Source organism: Oncorhynchus mykiss, chromosome 14 (assembly GCF_057628025.1).
Source record: "Oncorhynchus mykiss isolate SJ-2025 chromosome 14, ASM5762802v1, whole genome shotgun sequence".
Taxonomy (NCBI): Eukaryota; Metazoa; Chordata; class Actinopteri; order Salmoniformes; family Salmonidae; genus Oncorhynchus; species Oncorhynchus mykiss.
The window spans coordinates 41,344,247-41,368,113 of NC_143035.1; the positions used below are offsets into that span (position 1 = coordinate 41,344,247).

The window sequence follows — 23,867 nt, forward strand, 5'->3', positions numbered from 1 at the left end:
GCTAATGGAAGGTAAGTTCTGAGGATCAGGTCTATTGATGAGTCAACAGGGCTAATGGAAGGTAAGTTCTGAGGATCAGGTCTATTGATGAGTCAACAGGGCTAATGGAAGGTAAGTTCTGAGGATCAGGTCTATTGATGAGTCAACAGGGCTAATGGAAGGTAAGTTCTGAGGATCAGGTCTATTGATGAGTCAACAGGGGTAATGGAAGGTAAGTTCTGAGGATCAGGTCTGTTGATGAGTCAACAGGGGTAATGGAAGTTAACTTCAGAGGGTCTTCTTAGGAATTGTCTTATCCAATTGATGTTATTTTCCTGTCAATATATAGAAGAGAAGAGCATATGTTCGTCTAGAGTCCCCCCCTCAGCCTTGGTTATTGGGACTCGTCCTTTTAAAGATAAGTTCCACTGTAGCCATTGATTTAGCTTCTTTCTGGGTGTGATAGCGTGCGTCTTGGTGAGGGGTGTAGGAGTCAGGCGCAGGAGAGCAGGGATGTCTGAGAAGCCTGTTTAATAATGTAGTACAACAATACAAAAATGTCACAGACGAAAAATACCAAACTACGCTCTAGAAACTAAGAACGCACGGAGGAACAAACACAGTTCCGACACTTTAAATACACATGCGTCGTGAAAACAACAAACATGAAATACAAACGAACAACCACAAGTATAATCCCGTATGAACTAAGGCAGGCCACAGGTTACCCTTATGCTATCTGAGCAGCTAACCGATAGCTGCAGCTGTACATAGTCCATCGGTAAATAGCCCACCCAATTTACCTACCTCATCCCCATACTGTTTTTATTCATTTAATTTTCTGCTCTTTTGCACACCAGTATCTCTCTGTAATTATTCGCCTACCTCCTCATGCGTTTTGCACACAATGTATATAGACTATTTTTTTTCTTTTTTTCTACTGTGTTATTGACTTGTTTATTGTTTATGCCATGTGTAACTCTGTGTTGTTGTCTGTTCACACAGCTTTGCTTTATCTTGACCAGGTCGCAGTTTTAAATTAGAACTTGTTCTCAACTAGTCTACCTGGTTAAATAAAGGTGTTCTCAACTAGCCTACCTGGTTAAATAAAGGTGTTCTCAACTAGTCTACCTGGTTAAATAAAGGTGTTCTCAACTAGCCTACCTGGTTAAATAAAGGTGTTCTCAACTAGCCTACCTGGTTAAATAAAGGTGTTCTCAACTAGCCTACCTGGTTAAATAAAGGTGTTCTCAACTAGCCTACCTGGTTAAATAAAGGTGTTCTCAACTAGTCTACCTGGTTAAATAAAGGTGTTCTCAACTAGTCTACCTGGTTAAATAAAGGTGTTCTCAACTAGTCTACCTGGTTAAATAAAGGTGTTCTCAACTAGCCTACCTGGTTAAATAAAGGTGTTCTCAACTAGTCTACCTGGTTAAATAAAGGTGTTCTCAACTAGCCTACCTGGTTAAATAAAGGTGTTCTCAACTAGCCTACCTGGTTAAATAAAGGTGTTCTCAACTAGCCTACCTGGTTAAATAAAGGTGTTCTCAACTAACCTACCTGGTTAAATAAAGGTGTTCTCAACTAGTCTACCTGGTTAAATAAAGGTGTTCTCAACTAGCCTAGCTGGTTAAATAAAGGTGTTCTCAACTAGTCTACCTGGTTAAATAAAGGTGTTCTCAACTAGCCTACCTGGTAAAATAAAGGTGTTCTCAACTAGCCTACCTGGTTAAATAAAGGTGTTCTCAACTAGCCTACCTGGTTAAATAAAGGTGTTCTCAACTAGCCTACCTGGTTAAATAAAGGTGTTCTCAACTAGCCTACCTGGTTAAATAAAGGTGTTCTCAGCTAGCCTACCTGGTTAAATAAAGTTGTTCTCAACTAGTCTACCTGGTTAAATAAAGGTGTTCTCAACTAGCCTAACTGGTTAAATAAAGGTGTTCTCAACTAGCCTACCTGGTTAAATAAAGGTGTTCTCAACTAGCCTACCTGGTTAAATAAAGGTGTTCTCAACTAGTCTACCTGGTTAAATAAAGGTGTTCTCAACTAGTCTACCTGGTTAAATAAAGGTGTTCTCAACTAGTCTACCTGGTTAAATAAAGGTGTTCTCAACTAGTCTACCTGGTTAAATAAAGGTGTTCTCAACTAGCCTACCTGGTTAAATAAAGGTGTTCTCAACTAGCCTACCTGGTTAAATAAAGGTGTTCTCAACTAGTCTACCTGGTTAAATAAAGGTGTTCTCAACTAGCCTACCTGGTTAAATAAAGGTGTTCTCAACTAGCCTACCTGGTTAAATAAAGGTGTTCTCAACTAGTCTACCTGGTTAAATAAAGGTGTTCTCAACTAGTCTACCTGGTTAAATAAAGGTGTTCTCAACTAGTCTACCTGGTTAAATAAAGGTGTTCTCAACTAGTCTACCTGGTTAAATAAAGGTGTTCTCAACTAGTCTACCTGGTTAAATAAAGGTGTTCTCAACTAGTCTACCTGGTTAAATAAAGGTGTTCTCAACTAGTCTACCTGGTTAAATAAAGGTGTTCTCAACTAGTCTACCTGGTTAAATAAAGGTGTTCTCAACTAGTCTACCTGGTTAAATAAAGGTGTTCTCAACTAGTCTACCTGGTTAAATAAAGGTGTTCTCAACTAGTCTACCTGGTTAAATAAAGGTGTTCTCAACTAGCCTACCTGGTTAAATAAAGGTGTTCTCAACTAGTCTACCTGGTTAAATAAAGGTGTTCTCAACTAGTCTACCTGGTTAAATAAAGGTGTTCTCAACTAGTCTACCTGGTTAAATAAAGGTGTTCTCAACTAGTCTACCTGGTTAAATAAAGGTGTTCTCAACTAGTCTACCTGGTTAAATAAAGGTGTTCTCAACTAGTCTACCTGGTTAAATAAAGGTGTTCTCAACTAGTCTACCTGGTTAAATAAAGGTGTTCTCAACTAGTCTACCTGGTTAAATAAAGGTGTTCTCAACTAGTCTACCTGGTTAAATAAAGGTGTTCTCAACTAGCCTACCTGGTTAAATAAAGTTGTTCTCAACTAGTCTACCTGGTTAAATAAAGGTGAAATATTTTTTTTTTTTAAATTAAAATATTCCAGCAGGGATGTCTGAGAAGCGTGTTTAATAATGTAGTCCACCAATACAAAAATGGCACAGACAAAAAATCCCAAACTACGCTCTAGATACTCAGAACTCGTGCAACCGCACGGAGGAACAAACACAGTTCGGTACTCTAAATACACGTGCGTAACCGGAAAAACAACAAACATGAAATACAAACGAGCACAACAACCACAAGTTTAATCCCGTATGAACTAAGGCATGCAACAGGTTACCCTTATGCACACAGAATTAAACACAAATGAAACCAGGTGTGAAAAGGAATCACAGACAAAACAAACAGAAAAGGAAAAAGGGATTGGTGGCGACTAGTAAACTGGCGACGCCGACCGCCGAGCACCGCCCGAACAGGGAGAGGAGTTCGGTAGAAGTCGGGACACTGGGTTTTCTGAATAACAGGGTTAATATTAGGAAGCCTCTAGACTTCTGATCCTTAGTAAATGGTGTAAGTTTTATTTCACTGGAATAAATACCATAATATGAAGGTGTCACACAATTTTTGACAGCCATGAGTTCACATTTATTCATGTTAAGACATACATCAGATGCTTTGGAAAATAATTATATCACACAGATTGATATGGGAATCTGACCAGCATCTTTAAGAAAAAGTGTAGTATCGTCAGCCATATATTATATACATCTATTTGCGATGGAAATACCTACTACAGAACTATTTTTAATAGCATTTGTAAAAAGCTGGGTGACTAATTAAAACAGATACGGTGAGATGGGACAACCTTGCCTGGTTCCTCTCTTTAACGCAAATAACAAAAAGTCCAGTTTGATAGAGCTGTTATCATTCGTATAGAGAGTCTTGAAAGTCCTACAAAAAAAGTCCAGTTTGAAAGAGCTGTTACAATTCATATAGAGAGTCTTGAAAGCCCTACAGAAAAAGTCCAGTTTGATAGAGCTGTTACCATTCATATAGAGCAGGGCTGCCCAACTCTCTTCCTGGAGATCTACCGTCCTGTGGGTTTTCAGTCCAACCCTCTTCCTGGAGATCTACCGTCCTGTGGGTTTTCAGTCCAACCCTCTTCCTGGAGATCTACCGTCCTGTGGGTTTTCGGTCCAACCCTCTTCCTGGAGATCTACCGTCCTGTGGGTTTTCAGTCCAACCCTCTTCCTGGAGAACTACCGTCCTGTGGGTTTTCAGTCCAACCCTCTTCCTGGAGATCTACCGTCCTGTGGGTTTTCAGTCCAACCCTCTTCCTGGAGATCTACCGTCCTGTGGGTTTTCAGTCCAACCCTCTTCCTGGAGATCTACCGTCCTGTGGGTTTTCAGTCCAACCCTCTTCCTGGAGATCTACCGTCCTGTGGGTTTTCAGTCCAACCCTCTTCCTGGAGATCTACCGTCCTGTGGGTTTTCGGTCCAACCCTCTTCCTGGAGATCTACCGTCCTGTGGGTTTTCAGTCCAACCCTCTTCCTGGAGAACTACCGTCCTGTGGGTTTTCAGTCCAACCCTCTTCCTGGAGATCTACCGTCCTGTGGGTTTTCGGTCCAACCCTCTTCCTGGAGATCTACCGTCCTGTGGGTTTTCAGTCCAACCCTCTTCCTGGAGATCTACCGTCCTGTGGGTTTTCAGTCCAACCCTCTTCCTGGAGATCTACCATCCTGTGGGTTTTCAGTCCAAACCTAATTTAACACACCTGATTCTACTAATTAGCTGCTCAACAAGAACTTAACTAGCTGAATTAGATATGCTAAATTAGGGTTGGACTGAAAACCTACAGGACAGTAGATCTCCAGGAAGAGGGTTGGACTGAAAACCCCATCTTCCTTTAGGTGCAATCACTGAGAGCATTACCGTGATTATCTCTCAATACCACAAGGATGACGCAAGTGAAGTTTAGTCTTGAGCTGTCGGTTAGTTATCTTGGAATGTAGCAGGGAATCATTCTTAAAAGCATTACTTATTTAGTTTATATATAAATACTATCACATAGGGCAATCTTCTGTATAACACCCTTGTCACAACACGACTGATTGGCTCAAACGCAATAAAAAGGAAATAAATTGTACAAATGAACAAGGCATGCCTGTTAATAACCTCTCTGGGATATGTGGGACACTAGCGTCCCACCTGGCCAATAGCCAGGGAAAATACAGAACGCCAAATTCAAATAAATTACTATAAAAATCAAACTTTCATTAAATCACACATTTAAGATACCAAATTAAAGCTACACTCATGAATCCAGCCAACATATCAGATTTCAAAAAAGGCGTTTCGGCAAAAGCATAAGATGCTATTTTCTGATGAACAACAGTAAACAATGAGAGAAGCATATTTCAACTCTGCAGGCGCGACACAAAACGCAGAAACAAAATATAAATCATGCCTTGCCTTTGACAAGCTTCTTTTGTTGCCACTCCAATATGTCCCATAAACATCACAAATGGTCCTTTTGTTCGATTATTTCCGCCCATATATATCCAAAATGTCAATTTATTTGGCGCGTTTGATCCAGAAAAACACTGTAACCAACTTGACCAACGTCACTACAAAATATCTCAAAAGTTACCTGTAAACTTTGCCAAAACATTTCAAACTACTTTTGCAATACAACTTTAGGTATTTTTAAACATAAATAATCGATAAAATTGAAGACGGGATGATCTGTGTTCAATACAGGAAGACTTTCTGGTCTTGCGCCTCTATCAAACAGTACACATGACGTGACACTTGTTCAAGATGGCAGTACTTCTTCATTACACAAAGGAATAACCTCAACCAATTTCTAAAGACTGGTGACATCCAGTGGAAGTGGATGCAAACAAGTCCCTTAGAAATCTGGATTCCCAATGAAAACTCATTGAATAGACAGTGACCTCAAAACAAAAAAAATTCTGAATGGTTTGTCCTCGGGGTTTCGCCTGCTACATAAGTTCTGTTATACTCACAGACATGATTCAAACAGTTTTAGAAACTTCAGAGTGTTTTCTATCCAAATCTACTAATAATATTCATATCTTATCTTATCTTTTCTGGGGATGAGTAGCAGGAAGTTGAATTTGGGCACGCTATTTATCCAAAAGTGAAAATGCTGCCCCCTATCCCAAAGAAGTTTTAACAAGACGTGTATCTTTCATTGGACTTGTTAATGAAAGTTACATATTTCCCCCCCCCAAAAAATAATTTCGCGCGCTGCCTTTTCAGCGGAATGTTACCCTAGAAAGGTTCAATCCTCTGCCTTTACTTCTTGAGACAGCCCAGAAATAACCCCCCTGCTTCGAAAAACAATACAGGAAACGTTCCACTCTGATATCTTTCTGAGGCTTCTTCTACTCTGCAGACACACAAAAATCTAAATAAGATGGCTTCTTGTAAACTCACCAACTCCACACTTTCCTCCAACACATTCCAGATGTTCCTCGAGATGGTAAACGGATTTCCCAGGTAGTGGTCCAACACCCTCATTCCGACTAGAACCGAGTCTAGGGGTTTCGTATTGTCCACCACAGCTTTACTTGTCTTGTTTTCCTTCTTCTTTGCCGTTGTAACCCATTCCCTCTCACTCTCTGTGCTATTATCTTCACCCGACTGTCTAGCAGTTTCAAACTAAGCCTCATTTTCTGCCATCTTTCACAACCCAACTGGATCATTCTTCTTCTGCTGTGGGATTGGGCTGACGGGATCAGCATCCAACTTCCAACGGTGCATACAGCGCCACCTACTGTACTGGAGTGTGAGGCCAGTCACGGCCTACCTACATTAAATTATCTTCATTAGTCCTGTTCATCTTAGAAAGTGAAGTAGAGACACCACTTTGAGACACCACACATCCTCTCCAATCCCATTAACAGCACCATCCTCTCCAATCACATTAACAGCACCATCCTCTCCACAAACAAGTCTCCCCTATCCGACCTGCCAGTCTTCAAATTTTATTTTGTAATGCTCGTGTCAGCATGTGACTCAGCTGCAGCGCTCAGTCTCAACACACAGCCCTCTGGCTCTCCCCACTATTCACACATTCAACAACAGGCTGCCTCACTGCCAAATAGTCAGCAGTTGCAGGTCACAGTCAAATATATATTGCAATTTAGTACAATTTAGAAGTAGGCCCAAAAACCTGAAATACATTTTCACCTGCAACATTTCAAAGTAGCCCAATTTTCCTGGTAAATAGCAGACATGGCAACCCTGAACAGAATACAAGATGTTCTGGGCACGTCCCAAAAGTACAAAGGCTGCCGTAATTGGTCCATCTGGTCAGTACAAAGTAAACAGTGGCATTGGGGAACGTTCCTCCGTGGCTGTTTCCTGAAACCAAGTATAGATGTGGACATGATTTAGGGCAGGAGAGAATGGGGACGTGAGACGGTGTGTGGAGAGATATATAGATAGTCGTTGTTATTTGTTTTTTTAAGAATATATATATAATATATTATATATAATATACAGATATTTCAAAGGAATCAAAATATAAATGTTAGAGTATTTAAGTGGTTAATTAACTACTTAAGACATTGGCTTGAATCTACGTTGTGCCTTTAGATTTCGAGAAAATAGATAAAGAGAAAGAATAATGTTTTACTTCTCTCATTGCCTTCTCAAACCCCAAACCCCGGCCTGGTCGGTTTGGTCTGCCTTGAAAGCGTTCCCGGATGCCTCGAGATGTTGTACCTCTGGGTTTAGAAACCCTGTGGTTATAGTTAGCTGGCAAACTATCTAGCATACTAACTAGCTAACTATCTAGCATACTAACTAGCATACTAACTAGCATACTAACTAGCATACTAACTAGCTAACTAACTAACTAGCTAACTAACTAGCTAACTAGCATATTAACTAGCATACTATCTAGCATACTAACTAGCTAACTATCTAGCATACTAACTAGGTAACTATCTAGCATACTAACTAGCATACTAACTAACTAACTAGCTAACTAACTAACTAGCTAACTAACTAACTAACTAACTAACTAGTTAGCTAGCTAGCTAGCTAGCTAGCTAACTAACTAACTAACTAACTAGCTAACTAGCTAACTAACTAACTAGCTAACTAACGCAACGTAAAAAAAAAAGCCAGATGCTAGTTAGCTGCCACACACCGTCTCGCTTGTGAATTACAGCAACAGTCAGAGTTTCCAGGTCATAGGTCAGGTCATAGGTGAGGTCATAGGTCAGGTCATAGGTCAGGTCAGAACAATGACTCACCAGTACTCAAATCCCACCCAGAAACATGCTATTACTCCAACCTCGTGAAAGTGACAAACTGACATGTTTTCATTTTCCTTACAAAAAAAAACTTTATATCGAAGGAGTGCCTTTACATGGACGGCCCTGCACATGTGCAGTTTGGTGCGAGACGATCGTTCGACCTGATGACGTATTTCTGCTCACAAGTGTGATCGGAGATTTCTATTGGAGAAGCAGTTTCTTCACACTGTACTGTTTTTAGGCTGTAACCCTAACTAGCATACTAACTAGCATACTAACTAGCTAGCCAACTGAACTGTTCACGTTCTTGTCAGCTGACTATGTCATGATCCAGTTTACTTTAGAGTGCAGAGAACTGTGACCCGTTATTACGGACGCGAAAATGTGATTAGAAGCTACTCATGCTAGCTAGCTAACGAGCTAGTAATGCATGTTTTCTTTAGTGAGCCCCCCTATCCCACCCTATGCCAGTTAGCTATGTAATATAACTAATGTAATTTGCTGGCTGGGTGCCCTCTCTCTGAAGGCTGATGTTTATATTGTAGCCTGGCTGAAAACACAGTTCGCGTTTCGACAAATTCCACAATAGATGGTGCCGAGTTTAGAAAGCTAATGGGGTAAACTATTAGCCTACTGTCAGTTGATATCACAGAGTCTATCAGTGTAGCTCGGCGTGCAGTTAATGTACTAATAGGAATAAGCTTAAAGGGGTGTGTCTGTGTTTTATCAGCACAAAAAAAGCATTATCCGACCTGTGGTCTGCCTCTAGCCTGTCTATGAACTGAAGTGCCTCTCATTATAAAAGAACAGACCGTCCCCATCATGTCTGCGGCAGCTCCCAACAGTAAGAGCCAGTCCAGTCTCAGAGAAGACTTGACCTGGGCCATCTGCTGTAACCTCTTTACTGAGCCGGTGATGCTGGGGTGCATGCATCACTTCTGTAAGCACTGTATCAGTACCTACTGGAGGGGTACCCAGACACCGGTTTCCTGTCCCCAGTGTAGGAAGGAGTTCACCAACAAACACTTCCAGACCAACTATCTGGTGACGGCCATGGTGGAGAAGGTTAGGGCCTCCACCTCGGACTGTTATGTCCAGAATATACAGGTGAGTTAGTTATTGTAAGAGAGGGTTGTCTTTTGCTTTGTGCACCTTGTGTGGTTTGGTGTTGTTTGGAGTGTGGTGTGTAGGTTTGGTGTTGTTTGGAGTGTGGTGGGTTGGTTTGGTGTTGTTTGGAGTGTGGTGAGTTGGTTTGAGGTGAGTTGGTTTGTTGTGGGTATGTTTGAGGTGGTGTGGTTTGAGGTGGTGTGGTTTGAGGTGGTGTGGTTTGAGGTGAGTTGGTTTGAGGCGGGTTTTGTTGGTTTGAGGTGGTGTGGTTTGAGGTGGTGTGGTTTGAGGTGAGTTGGTTTGAGGTGGTGTGGTTTGAGGTGGGTTGGGTTGAGGTGGGTTGGGTTGGTTTGAGGTGGTGTGGTTTGAGGTGGTGTGGTTTGAGGTGGTGTGGTTTGAGGTGGTGTGGTTTGATATGGGTTTTGTTGGTTTGAGGTGGTGTGGTTTGAGGTGGTGTGGTTTGAGGTGAGTTGGTTTGAGGTGGTGTGGTTTGAGGTGAGTTGGTTTGAGGTGGTGTGGTTTGAGGTGGGTTGGGTTGAGGTGGGTTGGGTTGGTTTGAGGTGGTGTGGTTTGAGGTGGTGTGGTTTGATATGGGTTTTGTTGGTTTGAGGTGGTGTGGTTTGAGGTGGTGTGGTTTGAGGTGGTGTGGTTTGATATGGGTTTTGTTGGTTTGAGGCGGGTTGGTTTGAGGTGAGTTGGTTTGAGGTGGTGTGGTTTGAGGTGGGATGGTTTGAGGCGGGTTTTGTTGGTTTGAGGTGGTGTGGTTTGAGGTGGGTTGGTTTGAGGTGGTGTGGTTTGAGGTGAGTTGGTTTGAGGCGGGTTTTGTTGGTTTGAGGTGGTGTGGTTTGAGGTGGGTTGGTTTGAGGTGGTGTGGTTTGAGGTGAGTTGGTTTGAGGTGGTGTGGTTTGAGGCGGGTTTTGTTGGTTTGAGGTGGTGTGGTTTGTTGTGGGGATGTTTGAGGTGGGTTGGTTTGTGGCGGGTTGGTTTGTGGCGGGATTGTTTGAGGCGGGTTGGTTTGAGGTGGTGTGGTTTGAGGTGAGTTGGTTTGAGGCGGGTTTTGTTGGTTTGAGGTGGTGTGGTTTGAGGTGGGATGGTTTGAGGCGGGTTTTGTTGGTTTGAGGTGGTGTGGTTTGAGGTGGGTTGGTTTGAGGTGGTGTGGTTTGAGGTGGTGTGGTTTGAGGTGAGTTGGTTTGAGGTGGTGTGGCTTGAGGTGGTGTGGTTTGAGGTGAGTTGGTTTGAGGTGTTGTGGTTTGAGGTGGGTTGGTTTGAGGCGGGTTGGGTTGGTTTGAGGTGGTGTGGTTTGAGGTGGTGGGGTTTGAGGTGGGTTTTGTTGGTTTGAGGTGGTGTGGTTTGAGGTGGTGTGGTTTGAGGTGAGTTGGTTTGAGGTGGTGTGGTTTGAGGTGAGTTGGTTTGAGGTGGTGTGGCTTGAGGTGGTGTGGTTTGAGGTGAGTTGGTTTGAGGTGTTGTGGTTTGAGGTGAGTTGGTTTGAGGCGGGTTTTGTTGGTTTGAGGTGGTGTGGTTTGAGGTGGTGTGGTTTGAGGTGGGTTGGGTTGAGGTGGGTTGGGTTGGTTTGAGGTGGTGTGGTTTGAGGTGGTGTGGTTTGAGGTGGTGTGGTTTGAGGTGGTGTGGTTTGAGGTGGTGTGGTTTGAGGTGGTGTTGTTTGAGGTGGTGTGGTTTGAGGTGGTGTGGTTTGAGGTGGGTTGGGTTGGTTTGAGGTGGTGTGGTTTGAGGTGGTGTGGTTTGAGGTGAGTTGGTTTGAGGCGGGTTTTGTTGGTTTGAGGTGGTGTGGTTTGAGGTGAGTTGGTTTGAGGTGAGTTGGTTTGAGGTGGGTTGGGTTGGTTTGAGGTGGTGTGGTTTGAGGTGGTGTGGTTTGAGGTGGTGTGGTTTGAGGTGGTGTGGTTTGAGGTGGGTTGGGTTGGTTTGAGGTGGTGTGGTTTGAGGTGGTGTGGTTTGAGGTGGTGTGGTTTGAGGTGGTGTGGTTTGTGGCGGGTTGGGTTGGTTTGAGGTGGTGTGGTTTGAGGTGGTGTGGTTTGAGTTGGTGTGGTTTGAGGTGGTGTGGTTTGAGGTGGTGTGGTTTGAGGTGAGTTGGTTTGAGGTGGGTTGGGTTGGTTTGAGGTGGTGTGGTTTGAGGTGGTGTGGTTTGAGGTGGTGTGGTTTGAGGTGGTGTGGTTTGAGGTGGGTTGGGTTGGTTTGAGGTGGTGTGGTTTGAGGTGGTGTGGTTTGAGGTGGTGTGGTTTGAGGTGGTGTGGTTTGTGGCGGGTTGGGTTGGTTTGAGGTGGTGTGGTTTGAGGTGGTGTGGTTTGAGGTGAGTTGGTTTGAGGTGAGTTGGTTTGAGGTGGGTTGGGTTGGTTTGAGGTGGTGTGGTTTGAGGTGGTGTGGTTTGAGTTGGTGTGGTTTGAGGTGGTGTGGTTTGAGGTGGTGTGGTTTGAGGTGGTGTGGTTTGTGGCGGGTTGGGTTGGTTTGAGGTGAGTTGGTTTGAGGTGAGTTGGTTTGAGGTGAGTTGGTTTGAGGTGAGTTAGTTTGAGGTGGTGTGGTTTGAGGTGAGTTGGTTTGAGGTGGTGTGGTTTGAGGCGGGTTGGTTTGAGGTGGGTTGGTTTGAGGTGGGTTGGTTTGAGGTGGGTTGGTTTGAGGTGGTGTGGTTAGAGGTGGTGTGGTTTGAGATGCTGTGGTTTGAGGTGGTGTGGTTTGAGGTGGTGTGGTTTGAGGTGGTGTTGGTTTGAGGTGGGTTGGTTTGAGGTGGTGTTGGTTTGTGTAATTTTGTGTGGTGGTGTTTTGTTGTTATTATTGTACTAATGAAAAGCATGAGTTGGCTCACACCCCAAAACGTTGGTAGTGGTGCTGACTAACAGCTAGTAAACTGACGGCTGTAAAAACATTTTTTGTCAGAAATCTATATACAAGCTTCCAGTAATGTATTTGGTAGACCCCCAACGGTTTTGGCATCACTGTGCCTTCAGACCCTGGTCGTCATATCTAAGCAGGAAAGGAAAGTGACCTTTGAGTTAAGGAATTGGGAAAAAAATGGCTTCTCATCTCTGTCTGTTACTCTTTCGTTTTCTCTCAGTCTCTCTCCCTCTGTCTCTCTCCCTCTGTCTCTCTCCCTCTGTCTCTCTCTCCCCCATCCCCCTCTGTCTCTCTCCCTCTGTCTCTCTCCCTCTGTCTCTCTCTCCCCCATCCCCCTTTCTGTCTCTCCCCCTCTGTCTCTCCCCCATCCCCCTTTCTGTCTCTCCCCCTCTGTCTCTCCCCCATCCCCCTTTCTGTCTCTCCCCCTCTGTCTCTCCCCCCCTCCCCCTCTGTCTCTCCCCCACTCCCCCTTTCTGTCTCTCTCCCTGGCTGCTGAGAAAGTGAAGACACGTTGTTTGACCAAGCAGCACAGTGTAATGACAATTTACTCGTGGTCATCCCAAAATGACCCTGTAGCATTTATAGTGCACTACTACTTACGACCAGGGTGATAGCGCACTATATAAGGAATAGGGTGCCATTTGGGATGCATGATCTCCAGCCAAAGGTCACTTTCCTCTACCTTCATATTTCTTTATTTGCCTTAATATCAGGGATGGGCAACTGGTGGCCCTGTAAGCCTGCAGATCCATATCCCCCCACGAGATGAGACATGACATTAACATGTATGTACAGGGCACGAGATGAGACGTGACATTAAGTTAAGGTACTCAGCCCTGGGAGCCACTGCTAGGACTGGCTCTGACTGTATGTGTGGGTCCTAGCTACAGCCTCATGTCCAAACCGATGCTAACATGATGATATGAATACTAGCTACAGCCTCATGTCCAAACCGATGCTAATGTGATGATATGAATACTAGCTACAGCCTCATGTCCAAACCGATGCTAACATGATGATATGAATACTAGCTACAGCCTCATGTCCAAACCGATGCTAACGTAATGATATGAATACCTCAATGAGACTTAATTAATTCGGTAAATATTGGCTAAACGCCATGTTTGACAAGTATATTGAAGGATAATTATGACTTATGTCTAAAGGCTTGATTCTTTCGACATACTCGAGGCACGGTCGGTTCAGATCATTAGTGTGTTAAAGTTGAGGTCTGTAGTTTGTAGAATAGAGTAATCTATGTTCCTTCCTTATGGATGGGGTTTGGTTATTACTGTGTGTGTATATGGGGTGGATGGGGTTTTATTTATTACTGTGTGTGTATATGGGGTGGATGTGTTTGGTTATTACTCTGTGTGTATATGGGGTGGATGTGTTTGATTATTAGTGTGTATATGTCTCTGTCCGTGTGTGTTTCCTGATTCATGCGTGTGTTTGTGCACTCTTAGGTCAGTTAATCTCAGGTGATGCCCACACACGCACGCACGCACGCACGCACGCACACACACACACACACACACACACACACACACACACACACACACACACACACACACACACACACACACACACACACACCCACGACTATTGATACATCGTCAATCGTTCAGTCAGTCAACTTAATATTGCCAGAGGGACATTTCATTTAATGGCGTTGATTTATTGATGGTGTCAACATATATCCAGTTTGAAGTCCATCCCTCTCTCTGTCCCTGTAGAGAATTGGCTCTGAGCTGCAGGTGCGGATCCAGGGGGAGTTCCAGGCTTGTGTTGGAACGGCTTGCGGAGGGAGCAGGAGCGCTGCTCTGGAACAGCTGCAACGCCACCTGGAGGCTGTCAGAGAGGCTGTCGGTCAGCTGGATCACAGTGTGAGAATCTTGCATGAGGCTGCTACTATCACGCACCAGACTGGACTAGTAGAGGTGTTGAAGAGTTCTTCAGGGTTTATAGAAATACAAGTAGGTCTATACACTACATGACCAACAGGATGTGGAGACCTGCTCTTCCAACATCTCATCCAACATCTCATTCAATAAAATTTGATTTGATTTGATTTTAAAATCATGGGCATTAATGTGGAGTTGGTTCCCCCCTTTGCTGCTATAACAGCCTCCACTCTTCTGGGAAGGCTTTCCACTAGATGTTGGAACATTGCTGCTATAACAGCCTCCACTCTTCTGGGAAGGCTGTCTACTAGATGTTGGAACATTGCTGCTATAACAGCCTCCACTCTTCTGGGAAGGCTTTCCACTAGATGTTGGAACATTGCTGCTACAACAGCCTCCACTCTTCTGGGAAGGCTTTCCACTAGATGTTGGAACATTGCTGCTATAACAGCCTCCACTCTTCTGGGAAGGCTTTCCACTAGATGTTGGAACATTGCTGCTATAACAGCCTCCACTCTTCTGGGAAGGCTTCCACTAGATGTTGGAACAGTGCTGCTTTAACAGCCTCCACTCTTCTGGAAAGGCTGTCTACTCGATGTTGGAACATTGCTGCAGGGACTTGCTTCCATTCAGCCACAAGAGCATTAGTGAGGTCGGTACTGATGTTGGGTGATAAGGTCTGGCTCACAGTCAGCCTTCCAATTCATCCCAAAGGTGTTCAATGGGGTTAAGGTCAGGGCTCTGTGCAGGCCAGTCAAGTACTTCCACACCGATCTCGGCAAACCATTTCTGTATGGACCTCGCTTTGTGCACGGGGGCATTGTCATGCTGAAACAGGAAAAGGCCTTCCCCAAACTGTTGCCACAAAGTTGGAAGCACAGAATTGTCTAGAATGTCATTGTATTCTGTAGCGTTAAGATTTCCCTTCACTGGAACTAAGGGGCCCGAACCATGAGAAACAGCCCCAGACCATTATTCCTCCTCCACCAAACTTTACAGTTGGCACTATGCATTGGGGCAGTTTGCGTTCTCCTGGCATCCTCCAAACCCAGATTCGTCCATCAGACTGCCAGATGGTGAAGCGTGATTCATCACTTCAGAGAACGAAGCTTTACACCACTCCAGCCGACGTTTGGCATTGCGCATGGTGATCTTAGGCTTGTGTGCGGCTGCTCAGCCATGGAAACCCATTTCATGAAGCTCCCATGGAACAGTTCTTGTACTGACGTTGCTTCCAGAGACAGTTTGGAAATCGGTAGTAGTGATTTTTACGCACTATGCGCTTCAACACTCCCGTTCTGTGAGCTTGTGTGGCCTACCACTTCAACGCTGAGCCGTTGTTGCTCCGAAAAGTTTCCACTTCACAATAACAGCACTTACAGTTGACCGGGGAATCTCTAGCAAGGCAGAAATTTGACCAACTGACTTGTTGGAATGGTGGCATCCTATGACAGCGCCACGTTGAAAGTCACTGAGCTCTTCAGTAAGTCCATTCTTCTGCCAATGTTTGTCTATGGAGATTGCATTTTGTTACAGCCTTATTCTGAAAAGTATTCCCAAAAAAAATTCAGTCAAATGTGTTAATTTAAAACTGAAATATCACATTTAAAGGAAAGTAAGATCCTTTACTGTTGAAGTACCTTTGGAAGCGATTACAGCATTGATTGTTCTTGTGTACGACGCTACAAGCTTGGCCTGTATTTGGGGAGTTTATCCCATTCTTCTCTGCAGATCCTCTCAAGCTCTGTCAGGATGGATGGGGAGCATCACTGCACAGCTATTTTCAGGTCTCTACAGAGCCCGGGTTCAAGTCCGGGCTCTGTCTGGGTCACACAAGGACACAGACCTTTAGGTGCCTTTTGGCAAACTCCAAGTGGGCTGTCATGTGCCTTTTACTGAGGAGTGGCTTCCATCTGGCCACTCCACCATAAAGGCCTGATTGGTGGAGTGCTGCAGAGATGGTTGTCCTTCTGGAAGTTTCTGCCATCTCCACAGAGGAACTCTGGAGCTCTGTCAGAGTGAAAATCAGGTTCTTGGTCACCTCCCTGACCAAGGCCCTTCTCTCCCGATTGCTCAGGTTGGCCAGGTGGACTCTAGGAAGAGTGTTGGTGGTTCCAAACTTCTTATATGTAAGAATTATGAAGGCCACTGTGTTCTTGGGGACCTTTAATGCAATTTTTCAGTACCCTTCCCCATATCTGTACCATGACATAATCCTGTCTCTACAGACAATTCCTTTGACCTCTATAGTCTTATGTAAATTTGCAAAAAAGTCTTACCCTGTTATCTCTTTCTCATTATGCGGTATTGCTTGTAGATTGATGAAAAGCAATAATTTATCAATTTTAGAATAATGCTGTAACAAAATGTGAAAAAGTCAAGGGGTCTGAATACTGTCTGAATTCACTGTATATACACTTAGGTTGGAGTCATTAAAACTCGTTTTTCAACCACTCCACAAATTTCATGTTAACAAACTATAGTTTTGGCAAGTCGGTTAGGACATCTACTTAGTGCATGACACAAGTAGTTTCACCATCAATTGTTTACAGACAGATTATTTCACTTATAATTCACAGTATCACAATTCCAGTGGGTCAGAAGTTAACGTACAATAAGTTGACTGTGCCTTTAAACAGCTTGGAGAATTACAGAAAATTATGTCATGGCTTTAGAAGCTTCTGATAGGCTAATTGACATAATTTGAGTCAATTGGATGTGTACCTGTGGATGTATTTCAAGGCCTACCTTCAAGCTCAGTGCGTCTTTGCTTGACATCATGGGAAAATCTAAAGAAATCAGCCAAGACCTCAGAATTTATTTCGTAGATCTCCACAAGTCTGGGAGCAAATTCCAAACACCTGAAGGTACCACATTCATCTCTACAAGCAATAGTACGCAAGTATAAACACCATGGGACCACGCAGCCGTCATACCACTCAGGAAGGAGAGGAGTTCTGTCTCTTAGAGATGAATGTACTTTGGTGCGAAAAGTGCAAATCAATCCCAGAACAACAGCAAATGACCTTATGAAGATGCTGGAGGAAACATGTACATGTATCTATATCCACAGTAAAACGAGTCCAATATCAACATGACCTGAAAGGCCGCTCAGCAAGGAAGAAGCCACTGCTCCAAAACCGCCATTAAAAAAACAGACTATGGTTTGCAACTGAACATGGTGACAAAGATCGTACTTCTCTGAGAAATGTCCTCTGGTCTAATGAAACAAAAATAAAACTGTACGGCCATAATGACCATCGTTATGTTTGGAGGAAAAAGGAGGAGGCTTGCAAGCCGAAGAACACCATCCCAACCGTGAAGCACGGGGGTGGCAGCATCATTTTTGTGGGGGTGCTTTGCTGCAGGAGGGACTGGTGCACTTCACAAAATAGATGGCTTCATGAGGCAGGACAATTATGTGGATGTATTGAAACAACATCTCAAGACATCAGTCAGGAAGTTAAAGCTTGGTCGCAAATGGGTCTTCCAAATGGACAATGACCCCAAGCATACTTCCAAAGTTGTGGCAAAATGGCTTAAGGACAACAAAGTCAAGGTATTGGAGTGGTCATCACAAAGTCCTGACCTCAATCCTATAGAACATTTGTGGGCAGAACTGAAAAAGTGTGTGTGAGCAAGGAGGCCTACAAACCTGACTCAGTTACACCAACTCTGTCAGGAGGAATGGGCCAAAATTCACTTATTGTGGGAAGCTTGTGGAAGGCTACCCGAAACGTTTGACCCAAGTTAATCAATTTAAAGGCAATGCTACCAAATACTAATTGAGTGTATGTAAACTTCTGACCCACTGGGAATGTGATGAAAGAAATAAAAGCTGAAATAAATCACTCTACTATTATTCTGGCATTTCACATTCTTAAAATAAAGTGGTGATCCTAACTGACCTAAGACAGGGAATTTTTACTAGGATTAAATGTCAGAAATTGTGAAAAACTGAGTTTAAATGTACTTGGCTAAGGTGTATGTAGACTTCTGACTTCAACTGTAAGTATGCAGAAGGATTTCAATGGCAGAAAAATCCTCGTTGGGAAGTCCATTGTATGGTATTCAAAGTGTTAATTATTGTCGACAGTATTCCAGTTTTCTCTCTGTCTCTCTCTATCCATCTCTCTGTCTCTCACTTTCTGTGTCTCTCTCTGTCTGTCTATCTCTGTCTTTCTCTCTCTCTGTCTCTCTCCATCTCTCTGTGTGTCTCTTTCTGTCTCTCTCTGTCTGCGTCTGTCTCTGTCTCTCTCTGTCTCTCTCTCTCCATCTCTCTGTGTCTCTCTTTTTCTGTCTCTCTCTGTCTGTGTCTGTCTCACTGGATCATTCAGAGATCCTCACTGAACTTCTGGAGAGAGTTTGCTGCACTGAAAGTAAATGGGCTGAATAATTTTGCACGCCCAATTTTTCAGTTTTTGATTTGTTAAAAAAGTTTGAAATATCCAATAAATGTCGTTCCACTTCATGATTGTGTCCCACTTGTTGTTGATTCTTCACAAAAAAATACAGTTTTATATCTTTATGTTTGAAGCCTGAAATGTGGCAAAAGGTCGCAAAGTTTGACAGCTTGATGACATCAAGACAGCTTGATGTACCAGTACACCCCCAAGACAGGACACTAGTCTATCTCCTGTTTCTGATGTACCAGGACACCCCTTGGACAGGACACTAGTCTATCTCCTGTTTCTGATGTACCAGGACACCCTGTGGACAGGACACTAGTCTATCTCCTGTTTCTGATGTACCAGGACACCCCTTGGACAGGACACTAGTCTATCTCCTGTTTCTGATGTACCAGGACACCCTGTGGACAGGACACTAGTCTATATCCTGTTTCTGTAGTGAGACAGCTTGATGTACCAGTACACACCCTGGACAGGACACTAGTCTATCTCCTGTTTCTGTAGTGAGACAGCTTGATGTACCAGTACACCCCCTGGACAGGACACTAGTCTATCTCCTGTTTCTGATGTACCAGGACACCCTGTGGACAGGACACTAGTCTATATCCTGTTTCTGTAGTGAGACAGCTTGATGTACCAGTACACCCCCTGGACAGGACACTAGTCTATCTCCTGTTTCTGTAGTGAGACAGCTTGATGTACCAGGCCACCCCCTGGACAGGACACTAGTCTTTCAGTGTTTATTCTATAACAGGATATTGTATTGTGGTATGTATTTACTCATATCTATCCCTCCCTCTAGCTAGGCGTGGGCAGCAAGGCCAAGTGGGACCTGGGAGAGGAGTCGGAGAGGGTTGACAGTAAGGTAGTCAGGTCCGGGTCAAGCTGAGTCCTGAGAGCGGTTCCTGGACCCTACGACTGAGGGAGGGAGACCAGTACTCTGCAGGCACACAGCCCCGGACACGGCTCCAGGTGGGATCCTCTGCAGTACTCCAGGGACACTTCAGGGTTTAGAGAAACTCCAGTGGACACTCTCCTTCTGCTGTCCCCACTGGAGAACCCGTTTGGGTTCCAGGTAGAACCCCTCCCACGAAAGGTTCTACACGAAACCCGAAACGTTTCTACCTGGAACCAAAAAGGGTTCTTCAAAGGGTTCAAGAACTGTTTTGGAACTCTTTCTTTCCTGTATGTGAGACCCATGGAGTATTGGAGCTTAAAGTGATGATTTAAAACACATTGATCCAGTACTGCTTCACCTGATAACATCTGGTTGTTTCTCTCTCTCTTCCATGTTGTGTCCTGCAGGTTGGGTGCTCCTGGACTGTGATGAGAGGAAGGTGTCCTTCTATAACGCTGATGACATGAGTATCCTGTACTCCTTTAGTAAGGTGTTTCAATGGCGCGCTGAAGGTGGACGTGGGCTGCCTCCCAGGTTTCCTCAGCGCGCCGAAACCAATTGTCCACCGCAGGAGCCTCGGTCTGGCTCTGATGCTAACCTAATACACATTGAAAAGGAGTAAGGTTAGTGGAGGAGTAACGTAGCGAGTTCTAGGCCATCTCTGCCCAGGGCACGAACTTTGCTGGTCCTGGCAATAAGACCGCAGAAACCTACCCACATCCTGGTTAACTCTCTCCACCTGCTCATTATTCTCGGGGTGAAAACCTGAGGTAAGACTAACCGAGATCACCAGACGTTCCATGAACGCCTTCCAGACCCTTGATGTGAACTGGGGACCCCGATCAGACATTATATCCTCAGTCACCCCATAGTGCTGGAAAACGTGTGTAAACAGGGCCTCTGCAGTTTGTAAGGCCGTAGGGAGACCGGGCAAAGGGAGGAGACGACAGGACTTCGAAAACCGATCCACAACGACCAGGATCGTGGTGTAACCCTGTGAAGGTGGAAGATCAGTCAAAAAATCCACCGACAGGTGCGACCACGGCCGTTGAGGAACGGGTAAAGGTTGTAGCTTATCTCTGGGCAGGTATCTAGGAGTCTTGCACTGGGCACACACTGAGCAGGAGGAAACATACATCCTCACGTCCTTAGCTAAAGTGGGCCACCAGTACCTCCCATCAAGACAGCGCATCGTCCAACCTATCCCAGGATGACCTGAGGAGGGTGACGTGTGAGCCCAATATATCAATCGGTCGCGGACAGCAGACGGAACGTACAGACGACCAGCTGGACACTCAAGGGGAGAGGGCTCTGCACGTGACTCCCGCTCAATGTCCGCGTCCAGCTCCCACACTACTGGCGCCACCAAACACAAAGCTGGGAGTATGGGAGTGGGATCCATGGACCGCTCCTCTGTGTCATACAGCCGAGACAATGCGTCTGCCTTGACGTTCTGGGAGGCTGTTCTGTAAGAAAGAGTAAACACAAAACGAGTGAAAAACATGGCCCCCCTTGCCTGGCGAGGATTCAGTCTCTTCACCTGCCGGATGTACTCCAGATTGCGGTGGTCAGTCCAGATGAGAAAAGGGTGTTTAGCCCCCTCAAGCCAATGCCTCCACGCCTTCAAGGCTTTTACGACAGCTAACAGCTCCCGGTCCCCCACATCATAGTTTCGCTCCGCTGGGCTGAGCTTCTTCGAAAAGAAAGCACAGGGGCGAAGCTTCAGTGGCCTAACCGAACGCTGAGAGAGCACTGCTCCTATCCCAGCTTCGGATGCGTCCACCTCCACTATGAATGGCAAAGAGGGATCCGGATGAGCCAACACAGGCACCGAGGTAAACAGAGTCTTCAGGTGTCGAAAAGCCCTGTTCGCCTCAGCCGACCACTGCAAGCGCACCGGGCCCCCCTTTAGCAGTGAGGTAATGGGAGCCGATGCCCTAGGAAGGAGATGGATTCTTGGAAGAACAAGCATTTCTCAGCCTTGACATACAGATCATGCTCCAACAGGCGACCAAGCACCCTGCGCACCAGGGACACATGCTCGGCGCGTGTAGCGGAGTATATCAGAATATCATCGATATACACCACTACACCCTGCCGCTGTGCAGGTCCCTGAAGATCTCATCTACAAATGATTGGAAGACTGATGGAGCACTCTTGAGATCCAATTTTGTGAAGAAGCGTGCCCCATGCATTGACTTAATAACCGTATTTATCAGAGGTAGCGTGTAACTATATTTCATAGTAGTTTTATTTAGACATCGATAATCAATGCACGGGCGTAAACCGCCATCCTTCTTTTTCACAAAAAAGAAATTTGAAAAGACGGGTGAAATGGATGGCTGAATGTACCCCTGACACAGGGATTCAGAGACATATGTCTCCATAGCCACCGTCTACGCTTGTGACAGGGGATACACGTGACTCCTGGGATATGCAAGCGTCTACCAGGAGATCTATCGCACAATCCTCCCGTCGATGGGGTGGTAATTGAGTCGGCCTTCTTTTTACAGAAGTTGAGAGCCAAATCGGCATAGTCGGGGGGAATGCACACGGTGGAGATCTGGTCTGGACTTTCCACCGTAGTAGCACCAACGGAAACCCCTAGACACCTACCTGAGCACTCTCGCGACCACCCCGTGAGAGCCCTCTGTGGCCAAGAAACAGTGGGGTTATGACAAGCTAACCAGGGTAGGCCTAGCACCACAGAATATGCAGGAGAATCAACAAGGAAAATACTAATCTTCTCCTTGTGACCCTCCTGCGTTATCATACACAAAGGTGCGGTGACCTCCCTGATAAACCCTGACCCTAATGGTCGACTATCTAAGGCATGAATAGGGAAATGCATATCCACAGAAACAATAGGGATCCCTAAACTATGAGCTAAGTTTTTATTCATGAAATTCCCAGCCGTGCCTGAATCTACTAGCGCCTTATACTGGGAATGCAGGGAAAAATCCGGAAAAGTGACAGAGACAAACATTAGTGCAACAGAGGGCTCTGGATGAGAATGGTGCCTACTCACCTGGGGTGATGCCAAAGTGCCCTGCCTGCCTTCTCTATCAGAGGAACCAACCCGGCACCGACCAGCAGGGTGCTCTGGTAATCTGGTAATGGTCGATCAGGGCCCTGTCGCTCCATCCAGCGCCGGCAGCCAAGGTCCTAAACTTCAAAGCAAACTCCTGTGCACTCCTCGTCTCCTGCCTCAGATGATAGAGGTGCTCACCCACCGCTTTGCTTCAGGTGGGTGGTCGAAAACTATCCGGAAATAAACTTCTCAAAATAGTCCAAAGCCGCATCCTCCTTTCTACACACAGCGCTGGCCCACTCCAGGGCTTTACCGGTGAGGCATGCGACAAGGGCGCAACTCTTCTCACGGTCCGATGGTACTGGGGAGACCGTGGCCAGATACAAGTTCAGTTTAAGGAGGAAATCCTGGCAGCCGGCAGTATCTCCGTTGTATCCCGTGGGTAGGGATAAATGGATCTTATTAGGTTCAGGAGGGGGAAAAGCGTTTTAAAGCGTTTTAAAGAAAATGTTCATGTCTGATGTCTCTGGTCTCCAGTTCTCAACATGTCTCATGTCTGATGTCTCTGGTCTTCAGTTCTCTACATCTCTCTTGTCTGATGTCTCTGGTCTTCAGGTCTCATGTCTGATGTCTCTGGTCTTCAGTTCCCTACAGCTCTCTTGTCTGATGTCTCTGGTCTTCAGGTCTCATGTCTGATGTCTCTGGTCTTCAGTTCTCAGCAGGTCTCATGTCTGATGACTCTGGTCTTCAGTTCTCTACAGTTCTCAGGTCTGATGTCTCTGGTCTCTTCAGTTTTCAACAGGTCTCATGTCTGATGTCTCTGATCTTCAGTTCTCAGCAGTTCTCATGTCTGATGTCTCTGGTCTTCAGTTCTCTACAGTTCTCATGTCTGATGTCTCTGGTCTTCAGTTCTCTACAGTTCTCATGTCGGATGTCTCTGGTCTCCAGTTCTCAACAGTTCTCATGTCTCTGGTCTTCAGTTCTCAACAGTTCTCATGTCTCTGGTCTTCAGTTCTCAGCAGGACTCATATCTGATGTCTCTGGTCTTCAGTTCTCTACAGTTCTCATGTCTGATGTCTCTGGTCTTCAGTTCTCAACAGTTCTCATGTCTGATTTTTCATAGCGTCATTTCCGGTTACAACTTGCAGACTTATTTATGTGCTGTTGTGGGTTTTGTTGCTAACCTTACTTTGCTACCTGACAATTTTAAGTATTTTACTATTTAATTACAATTTATATTTTTAGTTTTTCCCCTTGCTCGACTTTATTCATTCAACTTTTTCACCCCGGATGGTTTATCCCCTCGCATGGTCCCCGCAGCCGGACAACTTTCTCATGGCTTCTGGAGGGAAATGCTGTAGGAATGCTCAACCGGTCTCACTCATTCAGCCGACAGATACTTTCAAC

At 45.0% G+C, this 23,867-nt stretch overlaps 1 protein-coding gene across 1 annotated transcript in view; it reads right to left on the reverse strand.

Moving 5' to 3' along the window:
- Nucleotides 1-6,716, reverse strand: part of LOC118938734 (neuropeptide Y receptor type 2-like) — a 50,249-nt gene extending 43,533 nt beyond the window's left edge. Inside the window, exon 1 of the mRNA XM_090198926.1 lies at nucleotides 6,436-6,716. The gene's annotated coding sequence lies outside the window, so the exon portion shown is untranslated. The remainder of the gene's footprint in view (nucleotides 1-6,435) is intronic.
- Between the last annotated feature and the right edge of the window lie 17,151 nt (nucleotides 6,717-23,867).